The sequence below is a fragment of the Sinocyclocheilus anshuiensis genome, unplaced genomic scaffold (assembly GCF_001515605.1).
Source record: "Sinocyclocheilus anshuiensis isolate Anshui unplaced genomic scaffold, SAMN03320099.WGS_v1.1 scaffold850, whole genome shotgun sequence".
Lineage (NCBI taxonomy): Eukaryota > Metazoa > Chordata > Actinopteri > Cypriniformes > Cyprinidae > Sinocyclocheilus > Sinocyclocheilus anshuiensis.
In genome coordinates this window covers 81,810-90,574 of record NW_015537937.1, presented here as the reverse complement: position 1 = coordinate 90,574, position 8,765 = coordinate 81,810, and the positions used below count along the sequence as shown (strand labels likewise).

General features: G+C 46.0%; 1 pseudogene; it reads right to left on the bottom strand.

Moving 5' to 3' along the window:
- Nucleotides 1-635: 635 nt before the first annotated feature.
- LOC107659657 (tripartite motif-containing protein 29-like) lies at nucleotides 636-2,669 on the bottom strand (annotated as a pseudogene).
- Between the last annotated feature and the right edge of the window lie 6,096 nt (nucleotides 2,670-8,765).

The window sequence follows — 8,765 nt, the reverse complement described above, 5'->3', positions numbered from 1 at the left end:
GGATTACCGTCTCCCTTCCTGCCAATACTCTTATATGACACTGCTATACTCAAGCATCTATGTCCAGTCCATCCAACCTCCCAGTAAGAGCGTCCACTCACACTCTCTCTGCACAACGCCTGAGCATATACATAAAATCTTTCTGGATGATCACGATATGGCTGTAAATGGCCGAAAGTAAGCACTCTGTTCCCTTCAGACAGACAAAGGTGTTTAAATGCTATGTCTGGGTCCAGAGTGAAGCGCTGGAAATCTGATGGGGAAATAATATAAAATCAATAAACTGAATCATCTGAGTTTCAATCACTAAAACAGGCTGTTAGCTGAAATTTATATTTCATGTTTTCTTAATAAGTTGTAGGAATCAGAGGAAAAAAGACTATTTCAACATACAATAATCAGTCACTGGTAAAACATCCAGTTTTGGATATTGGATATTTAGATTTTGGATCAACTTATTTGATTCATCGGTGTACACCTTTGTTCTTCACAGTGTTTAAATGTACAGTAGCTTGTTTTTCTCTGTGTGTGTGTGTGTGTGTGTGTGTGTGTGTATGTGCTCATCTTGATACTAACATTTTAGGAACTCCTTCCTGCTCTCATATTCTGGAGTGGGAATGCTCTGGTTGTGTCTCACTGAGGAAGCAGGTGTGTCCAGTATTTTACCTCTATTAGCTATCTTTTTTTATCTCCTCTCTGCAGAAATGCTCCAGTTTCTCTCTTAGATCAGACACAGATTTACCACCATCATCAAAAGAGAGGTGAGAACTGACAGTGATTTTGGGTGAGTCTGTAGATCCAGGAGGAACAGAGAGAGACTGGAAACTCTATATAGACACAAGAGAAACACCAGCTAAAGACACAGAAACATTTGATAGAAACACAATCTCTGTACAACATGCTCTTCCCTTCCTATAGACCACTGTCGTGTTTGTCTGTTACCTGGAGGAAATGGATGTGATGGTCTGTGTGTAAAAGCTGCTCCAGCTCAGCGTCTCTCTTCTTCAGATCTTCAATCCCCTGCTCCAGTCGCTTCAGTTGTTCTTCAGCTCGACTCACTGCAGCCTTCTCCTGATCTCTGATCAGCTGTGTCACCTCAGAGCGGCTTCTCTCAATGGAGCGGATCAGATCAGTAAAGATCCTCTCACTGTCCTCCACTGCTGTCTGTGCAGAGCGCTGTTAGGACACACAGAGAGAGAAGCATCAGAATCAGTCCATTCACTCAGCTCTTACTGCTGCCTCACACAGCCTGTTCCCCACAGTGGGCTTCGGACTGAAAGAGCTCCAGCACTGGCTCCTCACTGACTGACTGGAGAAGAGTCCTAACTGAGTCTGAAACGGCTCTTCAGCAGCCAGCAGTTGTTCTTCTGCTCAAAACTCACCTTGTAAGTCTCTACAGTCTCTCTTAGCTCATCAAGCTCCTTATGTCTCTCCTGGATCCTCTGCTGGGATTTTCTCTGGGTCTCTTCCAAGTGTTTCTGTAAGACCACAGAAATATCATGTGAAAAATTAGTCCTCTGTATAGTTAGGTGGATATTAGCCAGATTAAGTTTCCCTTTAGTCAAAAGTTTTGCTATGCAAGACAGGAGAATTATTAACATGTTCTGATGCTATTTCATCATAACCAAAAATGTGGACTATCTTTATGAACAGAGGCTCACTATAAAAGTTTATCATTAAACAGAAGAGGACAAATTTCATTCCTGCTTTTCTCTGTCCTCTCAACATTAGAACTGAACTTGTGACCACACCATGATAACATACGCTATCAATTCACCCAAATTATTTAAAACATTACTGTACAGGGTAGCTTCTTACCATGTAAAAGTTATTTTCATTTTGTCAATAGCGTATAAAATACATTGTATAAAATAAATTTATCTCTGTATGATACAGTTCATACCTGTTTCTCAGTCCTCTCTGCAGCAGCTGATACAGTGTTGTGGTTTTTGTGTTCATCCACCATACACATATAACATACACAGTGCTGGTCAGTACGACAGAAAATATCCAGCAGTTTATCATGTTGAGGGCAGATCATCTCCTGTAGTCGTCCAGTGGCATCAGTCATTTTGTGTCGCTTTCCAGAGTGAAATTCTTCATGACGTTCAAAATGGGTTTGACAATAAGATTCCAGACACACCAGACAGGACTTGATGGCTTTATATTTTCTCCCAGTACAGACATCACACTCCATATCTCCAGGTTCAGCGTAACATTGAGCCAGACGAGCAGCTTGCAATTTTGTCTTCTTGAGTTTCTCCAGCACTTCATCCAGCATGGTGTTTTTACCTAAACCAGGTCTTGGAGTGTATATTTTTAAATTGCTAAAATGTTCAAAAAAGCATCTATTATATAATAACATTTCTGATATTAACTGATCGCCAATCATTCGAGATGCACCGAAATTTCGGCTGCCGAAAATGAGTTCACCGCTCAGGATTCACTTTCACATGGTGTGACGCTCTGCGTATTACCCAGCTCTATGCATGTGTGTGCTCCGCTCAGTCGCTCCGGACTCCCTTCTGATCATCCCGATCCCAGCAGCCTGTAATACAGCTCATACAGTAACTGTGTCCACAGAGAATGGTCACTGGGTCCTGAACTAGGTCCAGACAGATTAAACAGCTGAACTCATCCTGAGCCACTAAAATACTGGATTCTGCCATTTTACAGTGTGTAGACACAAATATAAACAAAGACACAGAACTGTTATATTCCCTAGTTTCCTGGTTTTGTGTTGAGAGAGACGTGTGCAATACAGTTGCGTCTGTACGTGAGACACACCCGCATTATCTGGAAACTGTTCATAATAAAAAACTGTGCAACTGTGAAAAATATAAAGCACTACTGAGCAACTAGATAGCGATCTAACACTGTTCCCTTCCGAGGGAACGAGACACTGCGTCCTCTAGAGCAGTGTTTGCCAACCTTTTTTTAGTCGCGGCACCCTTTGGAAATTTTAACAAACTTGTGGCACCCTACAAAATTAATTTTGTCACAATATTTGAATTTATAACTTCGATATGATAATTTGAAAAGTGTAGATATTCGGTACAGCATGGAAGAACTGCAGAATATACTGTCATACAGATATTTTTAATATTATTTAAAAAATGTGTCCATCAGTGATGGCAATCAGTAGGCTAATTTCTAATGAAGAGACCCATTTATATGACAGATTTTAATGTAGGCTTTTATACATATGTAAACATTATTTAATTACCATTATAACTAGCTATCTCACACATTTTTGCTCACTCGGTGTTTTTTTAATTTTACAGTACTTGTAATTTTTTATTCAATTCAAAGTTTGAAATCAAGCTATCTCGTGCTACTGCAACAAAATGACCCAACTGTAAAATCAAAAATACACTGAGTGAGCAAAACTTTGTTTAATTACCATTATAACTAGCTATCTCACAATGTTTACATATGAATAAAAGCCTGCATTAAAATCTGTCATATAAATTGGTCTTTTCATTAGAAATCAGCCTACTGATTGCCACCATTGATGGACAATTTTATTTATAATATTAAAAATATTGTATGACAGTATATTCTGCAGTTCTTCCCTGCTGTACCGAATATTTATAGTTTTCAAAGTATCATATCGAAGTTAGAAATTCAAATATTGTGACAAAATTAATTTTGTAGGGTGCCACAAATTTGTTAAAATTTCCAAAGGGTGCCGCACTAAAGAAAGGTTGGGAAACACTGCTCTAGAGGTCCCTATGGGGAGTGCCTTCAGCGTGAGCAGTGTCTGAAGCACACATCTAAACACTACAATGGGTGCGTCTCAATCAGCTCCCTTGTTCTTATTATCAGAACACGTGAGCATAACATAGCGGTTAGAGATCAATGAATGAGAGGGCAGCGTTACCAGAGTTGCCCATTTACCACACCATGTTACAACACAGTGCTATTGCAGACAGAAACAATACTGTACTACATCGATGATTCCTGTCGGCTCAATTTTTGAGTGCTCTTTTGAACATTTTAGCAATTTAAAAATGTTAAAAAAGGATTTTTTTACACGGCACCCCTGCTCTCGACAGACGGCACCCCGGGGTGTAAAAAAATAATTTTTAAAATATTTTTAAATTGCTGAAATGTAAAAAAAAAAACAGCTATGATATAATATCCATTTCTGATGTCGCCAATAATTAGAGATGCATCGAAGTTAGAAATTCAAATATTGTGACAAAATAAATTTTGTAGGGTGCCACAAATTTGTTAAAATTTCCAAAGGGTGCCGCACTAAAGAAAGGTTGGGAAACACTGCTCTAGAGGTCCCTATGGGGAGTGCCTTCAGCGTGAGCAGTGTCTGAAGCACACATCTAAACACTACAATGGGTGCGTCTCAATCAGCTCCCTTGTTCAGTAGTCAGGGCAATGATCAGGGAGTTGGCCATTTTAAGGGCTGTCTGAATTGAGACGCACCCAATAACATTGGCCTACGACAACCTGTGACGTCATCACCCGGCGCGACCACAGTATAAAAGGGCGCCGGGAGAACACGTCATCCTCTTCTTTTCGTCTTCAAGGACTGTTTTGTTTGAAGCGTGCATTTCCGGTAAGAACGATTATTCTTCTTTTCCATGGCGAGCACTATAAGGTGTATAAGAAGTGTGTGGATCCGTGTCCTCGTTATTTGACACCTGATGACACACACGATCTTTGCGTCTTTTGTTTGGGCAAAGACCACGCGCGCGATGTCCTCGAGGGGGCAGTTTGCATGCACTGAGCGTTTTCCTATGAAAACCTCCCCGTGGTTCAGGACCCTCCGCTGCTGAGGCATGGAGGAAAATGAGCTCATGGGGATCACAGATGGACCTGGCTGATGAGTTGAAAAAGGGTCTTTCCCTTTCGCACTCATCAGTCACGGACGAGAGTGAGCTGCTGGACGATGATGCTATCTCTCTTACATCGTCTGATCCAGCGGCTAGTGTTCTGCTGGCTCAAAGCCAGGATGAGCAGGAGATGTCAAATGATGACGAAGAAGTCGAGACTGAGTCCTCCCAGTCCTCCTACCCCGCGTATGATGAGCTGCTTGAGGTTATGGATCGTGCCACGGCGAGGCTTGACTTGCCGTGGAAGCGTCCCAAGAAAGTGACGCCTCGAGGCCACCTCGACGAGCGTTTTCTTTCTAGCCATAGCCCTCCAGCTCAGGTGTGCCTTCCATTTCTTCCCGATTTCCATGTGGAGATCGAGAAGGCTTGGAAAAATACATTCTCGTCCCGCATCCATAGATTCCAGCATACTAGTTATGCCAACACTGAGGGGATGTGTGAGAATGGTTATGAGAAGATGCCCCCTGTTGAAGAGACGCTGGTTTGCTATCTCTCTATGGGGGAGACATCTTCTCTTAAGGCTCCCTCCCTGCCATCCAAACCCCTTCAGGATACATCTCGTTTAAATGGCAGGGCATACACGGCAGCAGGTCAGGCTGCAGCCTCGTTGCATACCATGGCGTTGCTTCAGGCTTATCAGGCTGATCTGCTGAAAGACCTGGATAAAGATCAGCGTCTAACCCTTGATGAGGTGGCTGAGTTGCGTCGCACCACAGATCTTGCTCTCCGTGCCACTAAGCAGGCCACCACTGCCATTGGCAGATCCATGGCGGCCATGGTGGTTATGGAGATACATCTTTGGCAGAATCTGGCAGATATCGGGTTGAAAGAGAAGGGCTTTCTTCTTGATGCGCCAGTTTCCCCTTCTGAGCTTTTTGGCACTTCCGTCAAGATAGTGGTCAAGAAGTTGAAGGAGGCCAAGACGCACTCGGCTGCCTTTAAATACTTAATTCCACAAAGGTCCAGGTCTGAGCCCGAACAACAAAGGGGTCCTGGCCCGTCTCGATCTAAGGATCAAAGGCGGGCTCAGAAGACTAGTGTTGTGACTCGTGCCCCTCCCCCGCCTGCGGGTATGGCTCAAAAGGGGCGTGGGTCTAAGGGTGACCCCTTAGACGCGATATTTGAGGGTGGTGATCCAGACTAGGCGTTCTCAACGCTCTTGTCAGGACCAGAGTAAAACCTGAGCCATCTACTCACCTCCCTCTGAGAGTATTACATCTGCTCTCATCTTCCTCCCCTTAATTCCCCTAAAGAGCTTCCCTCCTGACTGAGGTTAGGTAGGAGCCTCCTGTGCTTGCATTGCAGTCTCTTATGCTGGGCCTATGATGTTTTGGCTAGTTTCTATGTCTCATAGAATTGAGTACAATCAATACTGATGGTCCGGACTCCAGTGCTCTTCGGACTTCGCCTACATCCTATATCCATGAGCCTGAGTCATGCGCGGGAGCCATGGTTGGTGAGTACGATCCATTTCATCTACTCTACTGCTAGTTTTTGTGTATTCGATACTAGCCTTTTTCTGCAGCGCTACTCAGACCTGTTCTGTTTTCTGACTTTTTAGGTTTGACCCCCCCTGCTAAGTCAGGACCTCCTGCTGTTGGCTGAGTATAGTGATGGTTTCACTCATCGGTACTGGATCCAGGCTGGTGATAGCCCTCATCTTCGGCTTGGACACGCAGCCTGGGCTTCTGCGGAAGCCTCCCAGCATCAGGTCCCCAGTATAACGCTGCAACCTCAGGACCTGCGGGTCCTTTTCACGGGCTGAGATTTTTTCCTGAGATTTGAGTCTTTCCTTAACCATCATGCACGTTCTCTGAGCTAGAGCTCCTCTCGCTGAGGCGTTGAGGAGCTCAACACTCCATAGACAGTCAGGCCCGCGGGTCCTCCCTGTCACACTGCCCTTATGGTTGAACCAGTAATTGCCCCTCTGCGGAGTGGGCTTGAGTACATTGCGTTCCCTGAGGTAAGAGGGATTTATGTTTCTGCGGAAACCCCTCTCGTATCTCGGGTCTGGTTATACGGGACCCACGCTCTCTATCGAGATCGAGAGCATGAGACCGTGTCCAACTGCACCAGTGGACTGTCTCTTATTGGGGCCTGCTGGGTTACCCCTTCTAATCTAGCGCATCCTTCTGGTCGAGCTGAGAAGTGCTCCCCTCACTGTGAGGGTTAGCTATGAGTCACTCCGAGTATGTGCTGTAAGGGCCCACCTCAGCTTGAGAGCCGAGAGAGCTGCTACCGAAAAACCTAATTTGTAGTGTTAGGCCCGTCTCTGTCGCCTCCTTGGTCATTTGCCTTTATTTTGGGACCCTGTTGTTCCCTGTAGAAATGTGTGTTCCCCTTCTAGCAGGATCCCATTTCTGATGTCCCATTTGCGATCCATCTGCTCCCCAGACATGGCTGTGCTCCCCTCACTGCGGGAGGGTCCCTTTGAGCTGCCGGTCTTGGGCAGACTGGGTGAGTCCTCCTCTTGACTTGGGAGTTAGGTCCCCTGACCCTGGGCCTTGATCGCTTCGGTCAAGCTGGGTTCCTCTCTCTCCTCACTAGGGGTTGAACCCTCCGCTCTTGAGCTCCGTGGCAGTGACATCAGATAGTTGGGCCGCTTGCTGCTTCCCTGATAAGCTGCCTCTATTTGGGTCAAGCCAGGCAGTGCTCCCCTAACCTTGGAGGGTTGTCTTGGAGCCTGCCGCGCCCCGATTGAGCGTCTGCAGACTTCTCTCATCGAGTCCTCCACTCGTTTGAGCTCCATTGAATAGCAGCCTCAGGTTGTTAGGCCTCTCTCCGCCTCCCTGTTGAGCCGCTCTGCTTGTGGGTCGAGCTTAGCAGTGCCCTTGGGGGTTTCATATGAGCACGCCCCTCTCGATCTGAGCTCCGAATCCCCCTTCTATTTTTGAAGTTGGGCCTCCGCTCTTTTGAGCTCTGGGTAGCAATCATGCCAGATGGCTGGGCCATGTCCTGCCTCCCTGGCGGGTTGCTTGTTAAGTGATCTAGCTGTGCTCCCCTCACCATGAAGGGCCTCTTGCAAGCGCATCGCTCTCTTCTGGGCATCTGTGAGCAGATGCTTCGGAGTCTGTTCTGTGAGAGTGCCACAGTCACGTAGGGCTCCTAGGCTGGTTTAATACAGCTTTGGTTACCCCTTAAGCAACGGTGTTTCTAAATCCATGCTATGGTAAAGGCACACGCTGAGCTTCTGTGCACTTTCTAAAATCCACATTGTGGTAAGTGTGCATGCTAAGCATTCTGCACACTTTCTAAAATTCTGTATGGTAAGGGTTACGCGCTGTCAGCCTCGTTCCCTTTCTCTGAGTAGGTTTAGGCCCCGGTTCTCACCTTGGGATCCACTCAACTTATGTATCTCTGTTGATACATTTCCGAGCAGGCTGTTGCTACCAAAGATCTGTCGAGTCAGTTCTTTGAGCAGGTTTATTCAGAACCGGCGTTAGCCCCCCTGGGTGGCAGGCCAGGGTCTGGTTTTGTTTTTAGACACCTGGCCTTATCCCCTTAAAGGAATCTCTTTCTTCTTATTCCAAGCCTTGAGCTCTGTCCTAGGCTTGGGCTTCCTAGCCCAGCCCTTAACAGGTAAGTTGTTTTAGGGTATGCAGCTCAGGCCCTTGGCCGAAGGGGATAATGTCACTGACAGCTGTCAAGACGTCCTTGGGGCAACTCCCATGACTATAGTAGAGTTGGTACTTAGTGCTCGCCGTGGTTTCTGGCATGTACTCCCCTGAGCATGGTGGCGTGGGTACACTGTTCCCCATAGCGACCTCTAGAGGATGCAGTTCGAAGTTCCCTCGGAAGGGAACGTCTCAGGTTATGTATGTAACCATGGTTCCCTGAGAAGGGAATGAGACACTGCATCCTCTAGTTTAGAGACCTGCACTCTTAGAGACCCAACGCAACAGGGTGCGGCGC